Source organism: Eurosta solidaginis, unplaced genomic scaffold, assembly GCF_040869045.1.
Source record: "Eurosta solidaginis isolate ZX-2024a unplaced genomic scaffold, ASM4086904v1 ctg00000118.1, whole genome shotgun sequence".
NCBI classification, from domain to species: Eukaryota; Metazoa; Arthropoda; class Insecta; order Diptera; family Tephritidae; genus Eurosta; species Eurosta solidaginis.
This window is the reverse complement of record NW_027136880.1, coordinates 1773656-1795687: the sequence shown is the minus strand read 5'-3', so window position 1 is coordinate 1795687 and position 22032 is coordinate 1773656.

The following is a 22032-nucleotide window of genomic DNA, read 5'->3' as shown; positions in this document are numbered from 1 at the left end:
TGAACAAAATCGGGCAGGAAATCAATTAATGGGTATTAACGAAGACAGAAAAAAATTAATGTCACGTTTTATTGTAAATATATGAAAATCAAAATTTTCAATGTTCGGCATTTTGTGATGCAGGTGAGATTATGATCACATATATATTTTACTTAAGGGCACAAAAATTACCACCTTAGTTGTCTTTGAATCTCATTTTTTTAATTAAACTGTATAAAAAAATAGAACTTCATTTGCGTTTTCCAAAAAAAATAAAAGGTTTGGCTTACTTTAGTTTGCAATAAAAAGAGCGATATAAGTATAAAGAGATAGGAAAACGACAATATAAAGCACGGAAAAGGAAATGAAAAGCGGGTAGGGGAAAGCAAGGATTAGAAGTCAAAAGCGAAGACAAATAGGAAACCGTATAATTCATTTCTTGTCGGCAAGTTATCGGTTATTTTCAGGTGTTCAATTGGCTAAGTTACTAAAGTTTTACAAACTTCCTATCAAAAATAAAATTCATCGAGGAGTTATGAATATTGAACAAGGAGTAATCGATCTTTTATCGAAAATGTATCGTTTTACTATCGGAAAGTTGTCGATAAATTACCGAAAAGTTATCCATATGTTTTCAAAAACTATACATTTTTCATGGAAAATTTACTGATTTTTTATCCAAACGTTCTTGATTATTTATCGAAAGTTTTTAACGAATAATATCATTTTGCTATTGAAATTTTATCGATAGGTTATCCAATATGTATACTTTTTTTTATCAAAAATATAGCTATTTGTTCTCGAATCATTTAACATTTATTTTTAATGAAATGTATACCAATAAAACTTCAATATTAAATCGATGACACCCGTCGATAACAAGCCGATAACAAACTGATAACTCGATATAATTTCGGTTACTTAACAATTAGATAGTAAAACTGTAACTTGTTGGTCAGGGATTTTGTTAAAACGACCATATCTCAGAATTTGTTTGCAGAATTTTTGTCATTATCGCCAAATCTCATGTCAAAATGCATACCCAGTTAAAGAGTTTTAGAAAAAAATTCTGAGAAAGGACCTTCTTGAACAAATGTCTGAAGTAGGACGTTCTTCAAACCAAACACGAAAAAGGTTTTGTTTTTCAAAATATTTTTGTGATAGGGCATTTTCGCATCTGTAGATGAGATAGGGGGATATTCCACTCAGCAGTTGGTATAATAGGTTACCAAAGCACACTTTTGATAAGACGATAACTTTTGTTTGTAAAAATAAGGTTATCTCTTTAGTTGAGACATGTTTTCATTTGAAATGAACAAAGTTTCATTTGATATGAAAAAAATTGGAAAAAAATAAATACAAGACGAGGTAACCTCCGAAAAAATTGAGGGCCGAGCTTCTGTTCCAGTTTGCGTCGTGCTCATTTTAATTTTTTTTATAAATTTGCGGGACGATACCGACATGTTTTACACCGACTCCGAACGGCATCTGCACGGCAAATGAGACTGAGAAGCTTTTATATGGGAGAAATACACTCGAAGTGTTTGCCAAATCACTTCGAGGGGCGACCCAGCTTAGCAAAACTTGTTTTCTAATTGATAAAACTTGTTTCTAAATCTGTGATGTTCCGACTTGAATCCAAAATCTTCGGTGTGCTAGGTGGAGCGTGCTACCACCATAATAATAAAACTACCCGAATCTTTCTCTGAAAAGATGTCGTCATATTGTTTTGTCTAGAAACTTTCTTTTCAGAATATCTAAAAATCATGAGATATGTTCGTTAACTTTTTGAAGTGTTCCGGACTCGAAAGTTTCGAAAACTCCTGCGAATACTTTCCCTGTGATTTTTGGGATCAAGCGGAATATGTTATCTTACACGCTTCAATCTATAATTAGCTCTACTCTAGAATGTTAGATTTTTTAGAATATTAAATTCACTTCAGTTCTCTAGTAGCGCTGAACTTAAACGGCTGGCGTCGTATTGAAATACAATATATATCCTTTCGAATTTCAAACTCCTCGTTCGACACACAATAACAATTTATTTCCAAGTACTATATTTTCATAGCCTCGGCTTGTTACCGCTTTTGTATTTTTCTACGATTTTTGATTAATTTGCTTTTGATCTGACGGCTGTTTGCTACTTCACTTACATCACCCATGACGCGTTCGCCGTGTACCGCTCTCTGCTCACCGCCTCATAATCATTGATTAATAGGCCCTTTAACAGTAACGACGAGTACAATTTCAAGTACTCGTACAGCGATCGGATGTGCCGCTGTTTGTTTTATTAATTAGGCATTTTACCTTATTTGCCACAAATGGTGGCACTTACGCACGCACACATTCATACACGTGTGATATTGCAGCTAGCATATTTGTTGTTTGCATTTTACGCCCCAGAAGTGATTTTCTATTTTGAGACGTGCACGTACTCACTGGAAAAAGATACAAATGCGTACAAATGTATAAATGTATATGTGTATGTGTATGAATGCATGTGGTGCATAAATATGCAAGTTCTTCACTTCATTTGTACTCGTACTAATGTCAATTTGACTAATGAACCAACGTCCGAGATGGATTAATTTTAAATGTCTGTCTTAATTTAAAATCTCTTATGTGTATGTGGCTCATATGATTTTTGTTGTTCTGTTTTTTTTTTTTTTTTATTGTTTTTTACAACAACATTGTTGACACTTCAGTTCACCAGCTAAATGATAACAAATGTTTGGCAACCGTTGCAAAGTGTTTCTGATCTGCTCCTGATCCTCCTCGTATGTTGTGATTTCCTATTGCTATGCTGGAGTGTTCGGTATTCCTAAATTGCTCAAGCAGATGTGACAACCGATGAAAAATCGAGCTAACTAATTGTTTAGTTATTGCATCAAATTTTAGAAGAAAATCAATTGTTCGATTACTCTCATTTTACGTGCACTTCGTAGGCAATGTAAATATTTGTCACATTAAATTACATTACGATTGTCAGGAAGCTCATTCGGGACCAATTTGGTAAAATTTCAGGAACACTTTGATATTACTTTAGGATATCGATATTACTTTCGAGACTATTTCATAACCATTTTAGGAATGTTATATGTTCACTTCGTCACATTCTTCGGAATCATCTCGAAACTATTTTGGGGCCAACACGGAACAATTTCAAGATCACTTCGGCATTATTTTATGATAATTTCGAGACTAGTTCAAAAATATTTTGCGAATATTATAGGATGACTTCAGTATTATTTTCGGAATCATTTCGATACTATTTCGGGACCAGTGTGAGACAATTTCGGGATGACTTGCGGATTATTTTAGGATTGTTTCGAGACTATTGCGAGACCACTCGAGACTGTTACATAATCACTTCGGGACTATTTTAAGAATTAATCCGATTTTATTTCTCGAGCAATTTGGAACAATTTTAGTATCACTTCCGCATTATTTTAGGATAATTTCGATACTATTTTGAAAGTATTTTTTTCATTTGTATAGCAACTTTGGTCTTATTTTAGGACACATTTCGAGACCATTTAAGGATTTTTATATTATCACTTCGGGATTATTTTCGGAATCAATTCGATTTTATTTCGAGGCCAAGTTGGAAAATTTCCAGGACCATTTCGGATTTACTTGAGGATAATTTCGAGACTATTTTATGTGGGGTTGTCTGTATATTTAACTTCGGTCATCTGATCACTCTAACTTCGTCACTGTCTTCGGAATCATTTCGAGACTATTTTGGGGCCAAAACGGAACAATTTCAGGATCACTTCAGGATCACTTCTCCATTTGAAAACGCTGGATGACTTGTATTCTCGTTCTCGAAAAAACAATTGCGTAGGTCACCAACAGGCTAAACACTTTTGTTGAATCCCTCAGCCTGTGGGGGAAGAAGTTGATATCTACTTAGTAGAAGCCATTGCAAATGAAACACATAAAAATTATTGGGATAAGAACCATGTCAAACCAAAGCTTATAATTTTAGTACATTCTTTCGCACATCTCCAACCCCTCTAACTTGCTAGTGATGTTCTTCTGAAATCAATAACTGTGCTGGATGGTGCAAGTCATGAAATCAATAGGATCCTCCGTCTCCTAAAATATGTGTCATTGTAAATAAGAAAAAAACGGGGTTATGCGGTTAAATTAGTATTTAAAAAAAAACTGCGCCTCCCAGTTAGAACGAATGCACCCATTGGGAAGTGACTCCAGATTATGCGCGTCAAAACTATTGGTCAACAGTTATAAAACTTAGTGCCATTTTGAAACAGCTAAATGACTTCGAAGGGATTGCCATTTGTGAAGCTAAGACTCTTACTATAAGAAGTGACGTCGCTGTTAGATCTATAAGCAGCAATAGGTCCTAGAAAGCTTCTAGCATTTGCCAAATGGACGGAGTTATTTTATAACATAGGTCCTGGTTTTTGATAGAATTTTTTAGTTTGGTCGTTAAAAAAACTCCTGGTTACACTACGGACTCATTCAGTCTATGTGAGGTCCTGATGGACCGGCCAGTTCAAGCTAGCCTAAGGTAAATCGACGGTCGAGTATCCGTCCTGCCACGCCGTATAAGTTGTGATTTTAGTCAAACGAAATTTGATATCCTCTCTATTTCTTACGGCTGTGTATAAAAGTATAAAAGTATTGGAATTCCACAAAGCACATGAAATCAATTTAGAAAACCAAGAATCAGTGATAATATTTCAGTATAAGAAAAACTTTATGAACACAGGGGGTAAGGCAAGGCAAACAATCGAAGACGCAGTTATGTTATGTAAAATTTCTAAACTATTGCGGTAACCCAAATTATAGTCAAAGTTGTGATGTTAGCAATATGACTGGTTAATGCTTCGATGACAATTTTGTACGGCTATTGGAACATGTCCCTCACACTAGAATTTGACATTGCTTATAAAAATAAGTGAAAAGAACTGCTAAACTTTAAATTCGATTCGTTCCACAAAATTCAATTGTGTGCCAGGAAGGAGTAAACAAAGGATATATATGTGTGTATATGACAGGAAGAAAATGTAAAAAAAAAAATTCCAAAAATTTATTTAAGCTGATATTGACTTTTTATTATTGCCATTAAGCTGGCCAGGAGGCAGGAATAAGCTGCTGAGAATCGCAGTTATTAAGCCTAATATGCATGTGTGTGCGTCTTAATGCTTCAACGATACATACAAAGATCCAGAAATAAAATTAACTCACCAATGCTAGGCATTTTCACACTGAAAGAAATTAAGATAGTAAAATCAACAAATCAGAATTGATGTTCTTAAATTAACAGTTATTCAGAAAATGTATCGCATTATCGTTGAATCAACCAAAGAAGGTATCACCTTCTTTGACTCAACAGAAAAAAAAACTCAAGTTAACAATATTCTGCAAAAATGACAGATTTTCAATCAGTCTAACTAACTCTTTTGTGAAAATAATAGATTTCAATAGCGAACAGCTGTGAATATTGAGTGTGCAAAATGCATCAGTTAATTTTAAAGAGAAAAATACGCTCACGGCGCTCACTCTTTTGTTCGTATTACTATCGTGCTACAGAAATTACTGCTATATCAACTGCCAAGGCTATGGTTTAACAGTTTTCAATTGTATTTTTATGGTGACATTAGCTGTGTTTTTTTACATGTATATACATATGCACTTAAACTTTATATGGACTTCCAAGTGCATAAGTTTATCTATACTTATAGAATTGTTAATACAGCTAAATTCCAGTATGCATTATACTCAGTTGCAATTGAGATGCGTCTTTCCATTTTATCTCTATACTATTCTCAACTGCTATGTCCGAAAAGTGAGTGTGTCCACGATTCATCGCATTGACCAACAGAGGTTCGGGTCTCCGCTATTGGGCACAACCCGTTTTGTAGCGAGTTATTTAACGACTTCAAAAATTGTCGCTAGATGATAAGCATTTTTTTACCCGAAAATGTAGATGTGTATACATGTTAAAAGAACTAGAACGGCTATTAATAATTGTTACTTAACACACCGGAGGTAGGCGGCCACCGTGGTGTGATAAACGCTTACCATACCGGATACCTTGGGATCAGAGCCTAGAGAAAGCTACATGAAAATCTTTAGAAAACAATTGTTTTTGTTTTTATCGGCCTATTGATAAATCCCTTCTTGGGAATGTCAAACAAAGTAATTGACAATAAACAAAAATCCAGCATTATCAGTGATTTGCACCAGATGGCGCAACACTGAATAAATATAGTTGGTAAAAAGGAATAGAAGTAGCAAATTTGCCAGTCAAACAAACCACCACTGTATAGCTAAATGGTTAGCGCAGCATGCCTAAAGCGTACTGATGATGAAGGCTTAGCACCCTTCGAAATGGATCTATTTGCGCAGCTATGGCAGGTTGTCTGAACAATTTTCTACCTACTATTCAAAAAACAAAATACAATTTTTCAAATTTAGAAAAATTAAAAAATAACAATAATTATCATTAGAAAAAAATTATTGTTCTGGCCTTGAGCTCGATTCGAACCTTGAATCTTTAGAAAATAATTTTTTATTTGTATTGGCTTACATAAGATCAGAGCTGCTCAACCCCTATACAATTATAGCACTTTTGTTTTGCCCTAAAGAATATGCACAGATGCAAATTCGCACTTTGAACATAAAAAAATTTTCATAGCACTCCCAGGTAGGTAGGTTGAACTGGCCGGTCCATGAGGACCTCACATAGACTGATTGAGTCCGTAGTGTTACCAGAAGTTTGTTTTAACGACCAAACTGAAAAACCCTATCAAAAACCAGGACCTATGTTATAAAATAACTCCGTCCTCTTGGCAAATACTAGAAGCTTCCTAGGGCTTAAGCCACTTGCTGCTTCTAGATCTGACAGCTGTATCACTCCTAATAGCTGGAGTCTTAGCCTGGCAAGTGCAGGGCACGAGCACAGAATGTGCTCGATCGTTTCCTCCTCCAACCCGCACTTCCTACACCTGCTATCACTGACCAAGCCTAATTTAAAGGCATGTGACGCCAGAAGGCAGTGTCCAGTCAGAATACCCGTCATGAGTCTACAGTCCTCTCTTTTTAATGATAGAAGCAACTGTGTTAGTCTAAGGTTGTAAGACCTACACATAATCTTCGACACTTTACAGCCCCGCGCTTGAACCCACGCCTTTTCTGCTTGGTGGATCATGTGCACCTCTCGCCTTCGCTTAATCTCGCCCAATCTAATTGGGATGTCTACGGAGCAAGCTTCAAGGGATGCGCCCTTTTTAGCTAATTCGTCCGCTTTTTCATTCCCATCTATTCCCATATGCCCTGGGACCCAATATAGATGTATGCTTCTCCCTGTCCCGATTCTCTCCAGAGACTGCTTACACTCTAACACGCATTTAGATGCTGTGCTATGCGAGATTATTGCCTTAATTGCTGCTTGACTGTCAATATAAAAGTTAACACGGTTGCAGCTTAAGCTATTCTCTTCCAGGGTTTCTACTGCTTTGGTTACGGCTAATATTTCCGCTTGGAAAACGCTACAGTAATCCGGCAGCCTGTAGGATCTGCTTAATTCCGGATCAGCGCAGTATACCGCAGACCCTACTCCTTCCACAATTTGGGACCATCGGTGTACACATGTATCGCCTCGTCCGCCATTTGCGCACGCTTGTGCCAACCGTCCACCTCTATTGTGGCCTTGAGATCTCCCTCAAAGTGCAGGTAGGGAATCATGTAGTCTGTTCGTCTTGTGACTGAGGACGCTATACTACTATGGCCATATGGTCGGCGCTCAAGCTGCCCCGAAGCATCGAGCCTGGTTGCGGTCGTTAACGCTTTGTTCTTTGCTACCAGGTCTACAGGTGGAATGTGCAGAATGGCATACAGTGCAGCCGTCGGGGTTGTTTTCAGGGCTCCCGTAATGCAAAGCATCGATAGTCTGCATACCCCCTCTAATTTTTTGAGGTATGTTGTTTTTTGTGTGGCTTTCCACCAAACAAGAACTCCATAGTATAGAATAGGGCTTACAATCGCTGTAAAAATCCAATGAGAAAGAGAGGGCGATAGGCCCCACGTACACCCCAGCATTCTTTTACATGCATAGAGTGCCGTTGAGGCCTTCTTGACCCTCTCCTCCACGTTGAGCTTCCATGACAGCTTACTGTCTAGAATGATTCCTAGATATTTTGTGCAAGGTTTCTCCTGTAAGGTCACCGCTCCTAACTTATGCCTGGTCCAATTTGGGACCTTGTATCTCTTTGCAAACAAGACCATATCCGTCTTCTCCGCATTGACTTTCAGCCCGACATTAGATGCCCAGGTATGAATATCCCGAAGCGCCCGATCCATCAAAGAACTAATCGTTGGAAGGCATTTTCCACTTATGACAATTGCAACGTCATCTGCGTAAGCCGTAAGTTTTACGGGTCCCTCATCGAATTGCCTGAGCATTTGGTTGATGACCAGTGTCCACAGCAGAGGTGATAGCACCCCTCCCTGCAGGGTGCCCCTGTCCACTGATTTCGTGGCCTCGTACAATCCCCATTGTGATGTAATCTTTGTGCAATTTAACATGCAGCCGATCCATCTGATTAAGGCAGGATGTACTTTAATGTAATTAAGACCATCCATAATCGCCCATTTTGCAACATTATTGAAAGCCCCGGCAATGTCCAAGAAGACTCCTAGAGCATACTCCTTATATTCCAAGGATTTCTCTATGCTTATTACCACCCTATGCAATGCGGTGTCTTCCGACTTGCCTTTGGTGTACGCATGCTGTGTTGTGGAGAGCAGCTTTTCATCCACGTTGGACTTTATGTACACATCTATCAGCCTCTCAAAGGTTTTGAGCAGAAATGATGTTAAGCTAATGGGTCTGTAGTCTTTGGGATACACGTGACCGATCTTCCCCGCCTTTGGTAAAAAAGCTACACGAGCAGTTCTCCAAGAGTGCGGTACATGATTCAGTCTTATGCACCCATCGAATATTATTTTAAGCCATTCCACGACCGCCCTACTTGAGACTTGTAGCATGGCCGGGAATATACCATCTGGGCCCGGCGATTTAAACTTAGAAAGCGTCTTCACTGCCCACTCGATCTTGGTATCGGTCACCAAGCCCGGCACCACTAGCTCCGTGATCGAAGTGTGAGTGATGTCTGCTGGTTCTTCTAAACCGTCTCCCGATGGGAAATGTGTATCGAGAAGCACCTCAAGGGATTCCTCACTATCACGTGACCATTCCCCGTTCTCTTTCTTTATTAGTCCCTGGACTATGTTTCCCTTTGCTAGGACTTTTTTCAACCGTGCTGTTTCACTGGAGCACTCTATGTCCGTACGGAAACTTTTCCATGAGTTTCTCTTCGCCCTGGTAATTTCACGCTTGTAGATCCTCAGTAGATCCCTGTACTCGTCCCGACACGCTTCGCTTTCCGCGGTCTTTGCGTGTTTAAACATTTTTTTTACCTGTCTTCTTAGAAGACTCAGCTCATTGCTCCACCATGGCGGCTTTGCTTTTCCTCTGAATCTTTTTAGAGGGCAAGCTTTGTTATACGCAGTCATAAGCGTCCTTGTTAGGAATTCATTCGACTCCTCCAGTTCCTCTACATTAGCAACCTCTTTGGGTTGTCCCAGTTTCGTTTCTACATGTTTCTGGAATTTAGTCCAATTCGTTGCCATAGGTTTCTAAAGGTTCCTCCCTTCTCTGCCCTCTTTAGTGGGATGCTGAAGCTTATATACGCATGGTCGGAGAAGGATGGTCTATCGAGAACCATCCAATCATACCTTGATATATCACGCTCGGAGCTCAATGTAATATCCAGAACATTGCTGGATGTTGGACCAATGTATGTAGGAACATTTCCCCTGTTGGCTATCTGCAAATTGGTTTGCAGGATGTAACAAAATAGAGATTCGCCTCTCTCGTTCGTATCTGCTCCTCCCCACGCATTGTGGTGCGCATTTGCATCTGCGCCTATGACCAACCGCCCTTTGCGCCCTTCCTCCTGTACTAGCCTTTTGCACTCCATCGGTGGAACCTCCGCAGCATGGGCCATGTAGCAGGACGCCAGGATAAATGCCTGCTTATTCTTTTGCTCAACGGCCACCGCTACGAGATCCTCGGTGGTGTAATTAGGCAGCATATATGAATGCAGCTGTTTCTTTACCATTACTACAGCTCGCACCCGTACTTCCGTTTGTGCGTAGTAAACGCCAAACCCGCGCGCGCTAAGTCCAGAAACCTTTCCTCCCGATGAGAGCCACGGCTCCTGGATCAGCGCCACGTCAAACGAACCCTCCTCAAGGGTTAGGAGGAGTTCGCTCGACGCCACTTTACTGTGTTGGAGGTTTATCTGTGGGACTCGCAGCACCATTGGGCTGTTTCTCCCCCTCCAGCACCTTCGTCTTGACGTCGTCGTCCTCCTCTTGCCCTTTTGGTTTAGAGTATTCGAGGCCCCCTTCAGCCCCTCGTGAATGTTGTGCCGTGTGTTCCTCTGTGCGAGTCACAGCACCATTTAGCGGCTGGTCCTCTTCTAGCACGTTCGTGGTGACGTCGGGGACCTCCACCTGTCTTTTTTCCCTTAGGCTTCTGAGGTCCTTTTCGACTTCGCCCACTTCCAGCGTGTTAGGATTTTTATCCTCGGGACTTCTTTTCCTAAGTCGCATGTAAATTTTGCCAGTGCCAAAGGACATTTTGCCAAGCTGCGTGTACAAAATATCCTCCGCCTGCTTGTTTATTTGGAAGATGTAGAACTGACCATCCTTGGTAGGCCGAGATACAGTAAGTACCTTCCAATCCTGTGTCGGTATGTTCGGATTCTGATTCTGCAGAAGTCGCAGTGTATCCTCCGACTTCATCACGCATGGTATCCATACCTTAACTTTTGGTACCGTGGGGATTTACGCTTTATCCACCACCTCAAACCGTGCGTTCGTGCCTTGCCTTTGGAGGTTTGGAACGACTTCCTCCAGCCACCGCAAGCTCGCGATGTTGTCGCACGCTATCATCTTCACACCATTATACCATCCCCCCGAATCAAAGGTTGGAAGGGGCTTACTTGGTTGTTCCCGCATCATCTTAAGCATTAAGCTAATAAGCTCCCTTTCCACAGATCTCCACCTTTCAGTAGTCATTTGTCCGAACGGACTGCTACGATCAACCAGCGCCACAGTCAGTGACTGCTTTGCCACATGACTCATCTTCGCGGGAAAAGCAGGAGTCTTAGTGTTATCTCCCTTTGGAACCTCCGAGAACACCGGAGTCTTCGCGTTAACTCCCTTTAGCGCCTCCGAGAAAGCCGGAGTCTTAGCGTTATCTCCCTTTGGCTTATCTCCTACTTCCGTAGTTGGAACTTCCCTCTGACTGGCAGCTTTCGAGGTAGTTGCTACCTCGCTATTGGAACCCATCTGTCTTACAGCTTTGGGCCTACTTGTCTTGTCTATGCGACTGCCCTGCCTCGCGGCTCTAGGACTGGGTCCTTTCTGCCTCTTGAAAGCAGGCTTGTCGCCTTCTGCCGAACGTTGCCTCTTCATTCTGCCATTCGACGCTTCTTCCTCCTCGTACCGGTTGCAGAACCGAGGGTTTCTCGCAGCAAACCTTTTGAACTGCCTTCGACCTACTTCTACCGCTTCATGGGCCCATTCCAAGCGCTCGATCTCCACTTCTGTTTAGTCGACCACTGCTCCCAAGCGTTGTACAATTCTTAGTGCTGCACAGTACTGCGAGAGAGCTCTTTTACTTCCTCTGCTCCGTACCCTTCTCCACTCTTCTACTCCGTTTTCATTTGTGTGCTTCTCCAACACGGAGTTCATTGAATCAGCACTACTCTCGCTCCCCGAGTCCGACGCATCGCTTAATTCGTATTTGTCGTCCTTGGATTGCGACTCAGTCCTCCTCTTTACATCCTCCTTATTACATTCAGGTAATGAGTTGTTCATCTTGGTCGTACGACCACCTGCCCGACAAGGCGGGCTCAGCGGTCCAGTATTATATACGGGGAAAAACCGTCCGCCACAGCAGCGCCCCTTACTGCGGTAAGGCCATATATACTTCCCGAGATGGCCCGGTATCGGGAAGGCTCCGATCGAATACAGCCGAATTTATCCCCTGGCTGCAAATCGTCCAATAGGCACGGCCCGCATAACACCCTGGATTAGGCGGTTGGCAGTTCTTGGTCACCGACATCCCGCCGCCCTCCTATGAGGCGAAACGGCGTAGATGTCAGTCCTAAACTGCTCCGCCTCATAGTCGGGCGCTATGGAGTTCGGCTAAGCCCTCACACCAACGACAAGGTGCCTACCCTAGTGAGGGAAAGCACTCCCATATGCCCTCACAAATAAATTCGATTAATATGAAAGTGCCTGAATTTCATATAAAAATGCAAAGAAAAAGCACTTCTATATAAGCCAATGCACTTCGGTATGATATCCAAATTTAAACTAACAAATTGAACACAAAAATTTTGTCAAAAAATTGTAATTCAAAATTTATTCACTAAGGGATCAATATTCTTTAGACATAAAAAATATATATATCTATTTTTTTTTCAATTTAAAAAACTCCTGTGTACATATAATTTTGTATATGTATTGTGATTTGCACTTCAGTATACAACATTTTGAACAGGCCTGCATATGATGAAGTTGTTTTTTTTTTTTTGTTTTATTTATTTAATTTTTTTTTGTCGATTAGACTTAAAATGGTCAACTCAGAATCAACAATTTGTTCGAAGTTGATTACACGGATATTTGCGATGGATACAAATTAACAGAAAAATCTATTGGATTGATCCGTAATTCGTTTGATTTGGCCAGTTTTTTTCAGTGTAAGTGCTTGTTCAACTGCTTTCACTTTCACTTCTTCAACTTAAACTCCTTTTATTCAGCACAAATTCATGAAAAAAAAAAAACAAAGAAATAATAGTTGACAACTCAACGCTTGTACAAATGACGATTTTGAAGCATGTTAGCGTAACAAATTCTTCTTTACCCCTATCCCTTTCACAACGCATTTGACGCTGTTTTGGAAGGGATTTGATTTTTATTCGTTACAGAGATTTTAACGATTTGATATTCTGTTTTTATTGTTTCGACCTATGTTTGCACCTCAATTTGTCTTCGTGAATGTGAAAAATGTGGAAATTAGTTAGTTGTTTTTTTCTGCACGCGTGCTGCCATGCCACCACCCGCCACATTTTTTTTTTTTTTGTTTTGAGGGTATTTGTTTTTTTGGCTGCTCCTTGAACATCACGGACGCCGCTTAATTGCAGTTTCACATGTAAACTGATTTTTGTTCAATTTTGTTTATTTCCTTTTTTGCAATCGTCTGGTTGTTGTCGTCGCCGTCGTCTCTATTTTGATATGCTTTGGTTTTAACTGTTTCACTTTCATCAATCACTTGAAATGTCGCACCTATTCGCGTGTGTTAACAGGAAGAAAGTTTTCCACGCATATGTATGTATGTAGTACTTATACTCACTATATCTTTTAACTCTCAAAATAAGTTTCAAGAATCCTTTGCGACGAAAATGTCATCAACAGCAAATCCTTGAAGAATCTTTAGTTAATGTGGCAACGATGTGACGGTGGGAAAAATGGTTTAGGAAGATGAGCTTTAACATAAATTGCAGACCATTTCAATTGCTTAATTTTCTTATGGTAATTTTAGATCTCGGTTAAGAGTGAGTAGCTTGAATGTCACGCCCACATTTGACTATTGGGTAATTTTGGCACTGGCGTCACTTTGAAAGAACGGACGTTGGAAGTTTTTCTGCCACATCAAACGCAAAAATTTTGAGTTTTTTGTCATTCAAAAAAAGTAAATAATAAATTTTTTATTTGAAAATGAAGATATTATTGAAAACAGAAACAGATTTGGCAAACTTAAAAGACTAATAAGAAATTAAGTGGCAAAGCCAGCAAAATGTAAGTTTTTAAATTCCTTTTTCGTAACTTTGGCGTACCCGTTTCGTTGCCGGTGGATTGAGAACGCATACACAAGACGTGTTTGTTCAAAATCACCTGTCGAAATAACAATTTCTTTTAATTAGAAAGATATGTACTTTCTGAAATGGTAAAAATTTGTGGAAATAGAATTTGACAAATCGAACGTCATTATAAAAAACGGACTATCAAAACATGCGAAAATGTAAGTTTTTGAATTCGCACATCAACAAATAAATCATTATGTCTATACATATGTCCATACAAGCAGCGGAGACCATAAACACATGCATATATCTGAGATACTCCCAAAAGTAGGAAATCATCGGTGAAAGTATCACTCACATATACACGCGCATATGAGAAGCTATAACGTGCATCTGTTGTTATGTTATAGCTGGTAAGTAAGTAGCAAATTCTAGAAATAGAAACGCCTAGAAATATGTCAATGAGCAAACCAAAAAGTATAAAAGCAGCACCAACTTATGCACGACGAATCAGTTTGATTTAAGCACGCTATCTGTCGAGAAGTAGAAGTGTTATTGTGAGGTACCTTAATAAAGGCCATTTTCCATTATTGAAGAGTGGAGTAATTTATTCAACAGTTTAGTGATTCGAACGTTAGTAGAAGGTTGCAAATAAGAGGAAAATCACTAAATTCGTTACAATATTAAAAACATAGCCATTAAGATATGAGTGTTCAAAGTCAGCTGTTGATGCACCGTAAACGTCAAAACGACGCAAAAGTCGAATATGTTCGGACTTTAAAAAGCTCCCATTAATACTAAGTGTCATATACTTGATACAACATGCCAACAATACGCAGTTCAAATCATATCTTAAAAGGTGATAGGACCTATCAAACTTGTCATTTAAAACACCGGATCCAACCAATATTTTGGAAACCAATGTATTAGTCAATGATGTCATACCATAACGCCCTAGCCATAAACCTACCATAGGCACCCAATTGGTTTTTTTGGTATTTCCCCATATCCATAACCTATTAATATTTGAGTGGTTGAATCTATTAACTTTTTGAATAGTTTACTATTTATTTTGAGTATGTTTACAATGTAAAATTTGCTATTAATTTTTTTCACTTCTTATTTTATGAAAATTTCAGATTTTTTAGGTTAAACCGATGACAATATGGTTAAGTAAAAATAGGGCTATGACTAACGATAACTTTGTCAGGGCCCATAAACACAAATTTCAAACATCACGTTTATATAAAAGAATAAAAAAAAAACGCGGAAAAGGTGTTTTTAAAAACTAACACAATTTTGATGAATTTTGATTTCATAGTTTTTACAATATCCAATGCGCTCCACATTTGTAGTTTTACTTCTGATAAGCTGTTTAAAATATCTATTGTTAATACCTCAAAATTAAAATTGTGAGACCTTTTCCGTCGAATTTCGGTCCATGTGCGCCACCTAGCGAAATTTTGTTGTTGCGTTGTTTCGGTGCTCTAAACCACGTGAGTGGTTTCAAGATTGTAACCCAATAGAAAGTGTTCTAAAAATTGATTGTAATATACCCCGCTCGTTTTGTTTTTCAAAATATCTCCATCTGATCACCACCTAGCAAAAGTTGGCGTTATAGGTATAAGGTTGACCTCTGAACCACGTTTATTGTATCAGGTCTGTAGCGTTTCAGAAATTGTTCTAAAAGTGCGTTAATTTTTACCATACTGAGTTTTCCGTATGACAAGCAATCACACTACTCTACACACAATTGGTGAAAAAATAAACTAATAAAATAAGAATCTCAATCTCCTTAAAGTCTTAGCGGGATGTAAATACAAGAATGTTTCACTTTGCAAAACTTGGATTGGTTAATTTATTTATTGATACTTATTCTTATTTTGTATTCAATTCCTAAAAAATCGTTTCTGCTGCAGAACCATCAGCATTTTACTGTTTTTATTTTTATCGTATTAGATTTACTAAAGTTTAAAAATCAAATCTCTCCATGTGCCACACATTTACCGTGGCAAGAAAAAGTAAGCCTATAGCTGAAAGTTTTTTTTTACATTTGTTGCAATTACATACACAAAATTTAACAAATACGTTTTTATTGCTAATTTATGCCTATGGATTTTGTAAAAATCAGCAGTCAATTTGTAAATGTAAATTTAAATACCTTTGTTATAGACATGGGCAAATATAAAACTATTCCAAACAAATATAAATCCTTTATTCTGATACGGGACACGTTAAGTATGCATGTGTATTAGGGTGGTTCTTGTTAAACACATCAATGATTTTTATACTCAGCGTGCTTTGCACACAGAGTATATTAACTTTGATTGGATAACGGTTTGTTGTACAGGTATAAAGGAATCGAGATAGATATAGACTTCGATATATCAAAATCATCAGCGTCGAAAAAAATTTGATTTAGCCATCTCCGTCCGTCCGTCTGTCTCCGTTAACACGATGACTTCAGTAAATATTGAGATATCTTCACCAAATTTGGTACACGAGCTTATCTGGACCCAGAATAGATTGGTGTTGAAAATGAACGATATCGGATTATAACCACGCCCACTTTTTATATATATTTTACATTTTGGAAAACACAAAAAAACTGATTATTTAGTAAATAATACACATAGAATGTTGAAATTTGAAGTGTGGACTGATATTGAGACTTTTGATAAAAATTTGAACAGATTTTTTAAAATGGGCGTGTGACCGCCCACTTGTGATAAAATCAATTTTACAAATATTATTAATTATAAACCAAAAATCGTTAAACCTACCGTAAGAAAATTCGGCAGAGAGGTTGCCGTTACTATAAGGAATGCTTTGAAGAAAAATTAACGAAATCGGTTAAGGATCACGCCCACTTTTATAAAAAAGATTTTTAAAAGGGTCGTGAATGAATAAAATAAGCTATATCTTTGCAAAAAGAGCTTTATATCAATGGTATTTCATTTCCCAAGTGGATTTATAACAATATATAGGAGAAACTTCAAATTTAAAAAAATGGGTGTGTCGGTGACTAAGCAATTTTCTATGTTTCGGGAGCCATAACTCGAAGAAAAATTAACGGATCGTAATAAAATTGGGTACACAAATTTTCCCTATAGTTGAAAACATTTCTAGAAAAAATGGACGGGATCTGTTAAAGACCACGGCAACTTAGATATAAAATAAATTTTAAAGGGTCGTAGACTAGAATAATAAGCTATAACTTAGCAAAACTAGTTTTGAATCAATGATATTTCACTTATCAATTTTTATTGTAAGAGGAAATGGGGAGACAATTTTTTTTTTAAACGGGCGGTGCCACGTGTTATGTAGAAAAGTAATTTATCTGAAATAAATTGTATACTGGAATGTGTTTTTATGCCATGTGTTTCAAATGGGAGGTGTTAATGAGTATTTTAAAAGGGCGTGGGCCTTAGTTCTATAAGTGGACGCCTTTTCGAGATATCGCCATAAAGGTTGACCAGGGGAGACTCTAGAATTTTTTTGTACGATATGAGTATCAAACGAAAGCTGTTAATGAGTATTTTAAAAGGGAGTGGTGGTAGTTGTATACGTGAAGGCGTTTTCGAGATATTGACCAAAATGTGGAGCAGAGTGACCCAGAACATCATCTGTCGGGTACCGTTAATTTATTTATATATGTAATACCACGAACAGTATTTCTGCCAAGATTCCAAGGGCTTTTGATTTCGCCCTGCAGAACTTTCTCATTTTCTTCTACTTAATATGGTAGGTGTCACACCCATTTTACAAAGTTTTCTTCTAAAGTTATATTTTGCGGAAATAAACCAATCTGATTACCATGTTTCATCCCTTTTTTCGTATTTGGTATAGAATTATGACATTTTTTTTATTTTTCATAACTTTTGATATCGAAAAAGTGGGCGTGGTCATAGTCAGATTTCGGCCATTTTGTACACCAATACAAAGCGAGTTCAAATAAGTATGTGAACTGAGTTTAGTAAAGATATATCGATTTTTGCTCAAGGTATCGTGTTAACGGCCGAGCAGAACGACAGACGTTCGACTGTGTATAAAAGCTGGGCGTGGCTTCAACCGACTTCGCCCATTTTCACAGAAAACTCCGTCGCCCTAGAATCTAAGCCCCTACCAAATTTCACAAGGATTGGTAAATTTTTGTTCGACTTATGGCGTTAAAAGTATCCTAGACAATTAAATGAAAAAGGGCGGAGCCACGCCCATTTTGAAATTTTCTTTTATTTTTGTATTTCATTTCACAATATTATTACTGGAGTTGAATGTTGACATAATTTACTTATATACTGTAAAGATATTAAGTTTTTTGTTAAAATTTGACTTGAAAATTTTTTAAGTGGGCATGGCGTTCTCCGATTTTGCTAATTTTTATTAAGCATATATATAGTAAAAGAAGTAACGTTCCTGCCAAATTTCATCATGATATCTTCAACGATTGCCAAATTTCAGCTTAAAAAACTTTTAAATTACTTTCTTTTAAAAGTGGATGGTGCCACGCCCATTATCTAAAATTTTACTAACATAAGTTCAACTCACCTGGCAAGTTTCATCGCTTTATCCGTCTTTGGTAATGAATTATCGCACTTTTTCTGTTTTTCGAAATTTTCGATATCGAAAAAGTGTGCGTGGTTATAATCCGATTTCGTTCATTTTAAATGGCGATCTGAGATAAGTACCCAAAAACCTACGTACCAAATTTCATCAAGATACCTCAAAATTTACTCAAGTTATCCTGTTAACGGACAGACGGACGGACGGACATGGCTCAATCAAATTTTTTTTCGATACTGATGATTTTGATATATGGAAGTCTATATCTATCTCGATTCCTTTACACCTGTACAACCAACCGTTATACAATCAAAGTTAATATACTCTGTGAGCTCTGCTCAACTGTGGCACACCTTGTTTAATTCTTCTCGGTTTAGATGATTCGTCTCTAAATTGCACCGATGCCTGCCGAAGGGGGAAGGTTAGATCATTCCAGGTCTTGCAGTAACGTGCCATGGTTGACCGTATCAAAAGCCTTTGATAGGTCTAGCGCAACGAGTACTGTTCTATGGTGGGGGTTTTGACTTAAACCGCAATTTAACTGGGTGCTGATGGCATTTAGCACATTGGTGGTGCTATGGGAGTTTTCTGAAGCGATGCTGATGACAGGTTAGCTACAAATTTGGTTTGAAGTAGGGGAGCAAAATGGCTTCAAGCGTCTCGGCTACTGGCGATAGGAGATATCGGCCGATATGACTATCCTATGTTAGCTGGTTTCCCAGGCTTTAGAAGTGGGACCACCTTGGCCATTTTCCATTTTTCCGGAATGATAAAGGTGGAGAGAGGCAGGTTGAAGACATGTGCTAAATATTTGCAACCCTCTTTCCATAGGCTTTTAAGCATCGGCATGGCTATGCCGTCTGGGCCCACTGCTTTGGATGGTTTAGCATGACTGATGGCGTCCTCAACCTCTTTGGCGGTGATGGTAATTGGAGACGTACTGAATTTATGTTTATATGCGCGTCTGTTGGCCCTCCGTCTATCTTTGCCGACCGTAGAATGCATTATATATTGTTGGCAGAAAACGCTAGCGCATTTCTTCGCATGCGACAGCACTTTATCGCCAAAGGCGATGGAAATTTTGTCACTGTGCTTAGACGGATTCGATAGGGACTTTACGGTGGACCAAAGTTTAGCTACACCGGCAGAGTTTGCAACGGCTTAGGTGCTCCTCCCATTTCGCCCGCTTGTGTTCATCCACAACATTCTGATGCGTTGGTTTATATCCCTTATTTTGGGGTTCGCCGGGATCGAGCTGTCTTATAAGGTCACCTTCTCTCGCTAAGTTTGCGGCCTCCGCCGGAAAATGAGGCCGAATTTCAGGAACTCGTCCGGCGGGAATGAAGCGAGCCGAGACGGATTCAATGACCTTGCAGAAAGCACGCTCCCCTTGGCGGGCATCAGTTGGGATAGGGAGGGCAGCAAAGCGATTGTCTGTAAAGGATTTGTATTCGTCCCACTTTCCTTTTTTAAAGTTAATGAAAGTGCGTTTTCCTGCGACGATGAAGTCGGCGGAACGCTCGAGCGAAATAAGTATAAGCAGGTGATCGGATGCCAATGTTACCATCGGCTGCCGGTTGACGCAGTTTACGAGTTCTGCGCTCACGATTGAAATATCCGGCGAACTGTGACAGCTTCCTGCCATACGTACGGGGCGTCTCCGTTTATTGTGCAGAACGTCGCTTCTTCTATTTGATCCGCTAATATTTCACCCCTACTGTCCGCCCGCAAGTTTGAATGCCATAGATCGTGATGAGCATTGAAATCGCCCAAGATATTGCGATTGTTGCCAGCGAGGAAGGCGCTGATATTAGGGCGGTATCCACTGGTGCAACAGGTAGCAGGAGGGATGTAGATGTTGACGATTTCTAGGTTTGCATCGGCTGACCGGACAGATAAGCCTTGACGTTCTAAGACACTGTCCCTGAGGTCGATGTCGGGATCAAATTGCACAGAGTGGTGTATGATAAACGCGAAGCTGCCTCCATTTCCGCTCTTGCGATCTTTTCTTTGGACCTTATATCCAGAACAGGTCTGCAGAGCAGATCTTGCTGTGAGTTTAGTCTCTTGAATCGCAGCAATGCGGATGTTGTGCCGCTTCATGAAATCGACTATCTCCGTGATCTTCCCAGTTAATTCATTACAGACTTCTGCAGATTTCTGAAGTGCAACGGAGGAGACGTCGTCACTCTGGGAGTAACTGACGGGTGGCTACGCCTGGGTTGTGAAAGGCTAGGACGCAACTGCTGTTGTGGCCCTGGGACTGGACGTCCATGGGTAAGCATTTAGGTTCCCGGTGTATTTGGGTATGCGGCCTGGCAGCATAGCACAATGAAACCCGTCGGGGGGTTGCCGTCGCGGAGACCGCGGAGAACATCTAGGAAAGTGGCACCATTCAAGGCAGGAGCTGCATTGGGCGGATGTCGCAAACACATATATTCTGTGCTGGCAAACGGTGCAAAAGGTGGTAGGGACTAAGAGTCTGTTTCCCTAACCTACACGACTGCTGCTGGAAAAGAGGGGGAGCGAAGACGGGGGCAGGGGCTGCTGCATCGGGTACTTGTTGTGGCTTGCTGAGCAGCGGGGCTGCTCGAAGGTAGTAAGGGCGCACTAAGGCGTAGACTACGGGACGCTCTTGGGCGTGCACGCAAGGATCCACAAAAGATTTATAGAAGTTACGTATACGTTTGGTTTTGGGATATAGCCCAGAACAACCTGTCCAATGCAACCATCCCTTACACGAGACACACTGACAGGAGTATGACCGTCCTAAAAATATTCTTTTCCGGCAGACGCAGCAAAACCATTTCTCAGGACCGGGGTCAGGAGACGGACCCTGATTGGATTCCATAACTTCCTGTAGCAAGAGAATATGGAGCAGTCCCGCTGCAAGGAGCTGCTGGGAGGCTGACAATTTGTGGGAGGGACGCAAAAAATTAAATTAAAATTAAGTAATTTTTTTAATTTTATTAAATGTTTGGGAAAAAATTAAAGAACTCAACATCAGGACGGACAAGGCGACAGCTGTTTCCATTATACGTTGTAAATCTCTTCAAAATCTTTTCCACCTGGAATGGGACTTTACCCGCACTCCTGCGATGATTGGACTATTTAAAAACGCAAGCGACCACCATCTCGGCTTGCTGTTATATAAATTTTCCCTATTACCGCCTTACAAATTTGTTGCCGGTGTGTGTTGTTTTGTTTTCCGAAAATTTATCGATTTGTCATCGCTATTTGCTATTTGATTGTGAGTTTTAAGTTATTACGAAACCATCAGCGCAAATTCGCTTTTAATCATCTATAACAATGACCTAGTACCCCATTTAATTAAAAAAAAAAATATAATAAAATTCAAAAGTGCATTCGTAAAATCTCAAACAAATACAGTATGACTCCACTAACCCAATTCGCCAAGCCAATATGACCTTCTTACATACATATACATATGTTCATAAAAAGCAATCGTTAAATTAACAAAAAAATTTTCATTTTTATCGCACTTAATTTTGTTTTTAGTCAAGATCTTCTATTTTCTGACACAAAACATTCGGACCATTTCCCCAATTATAGA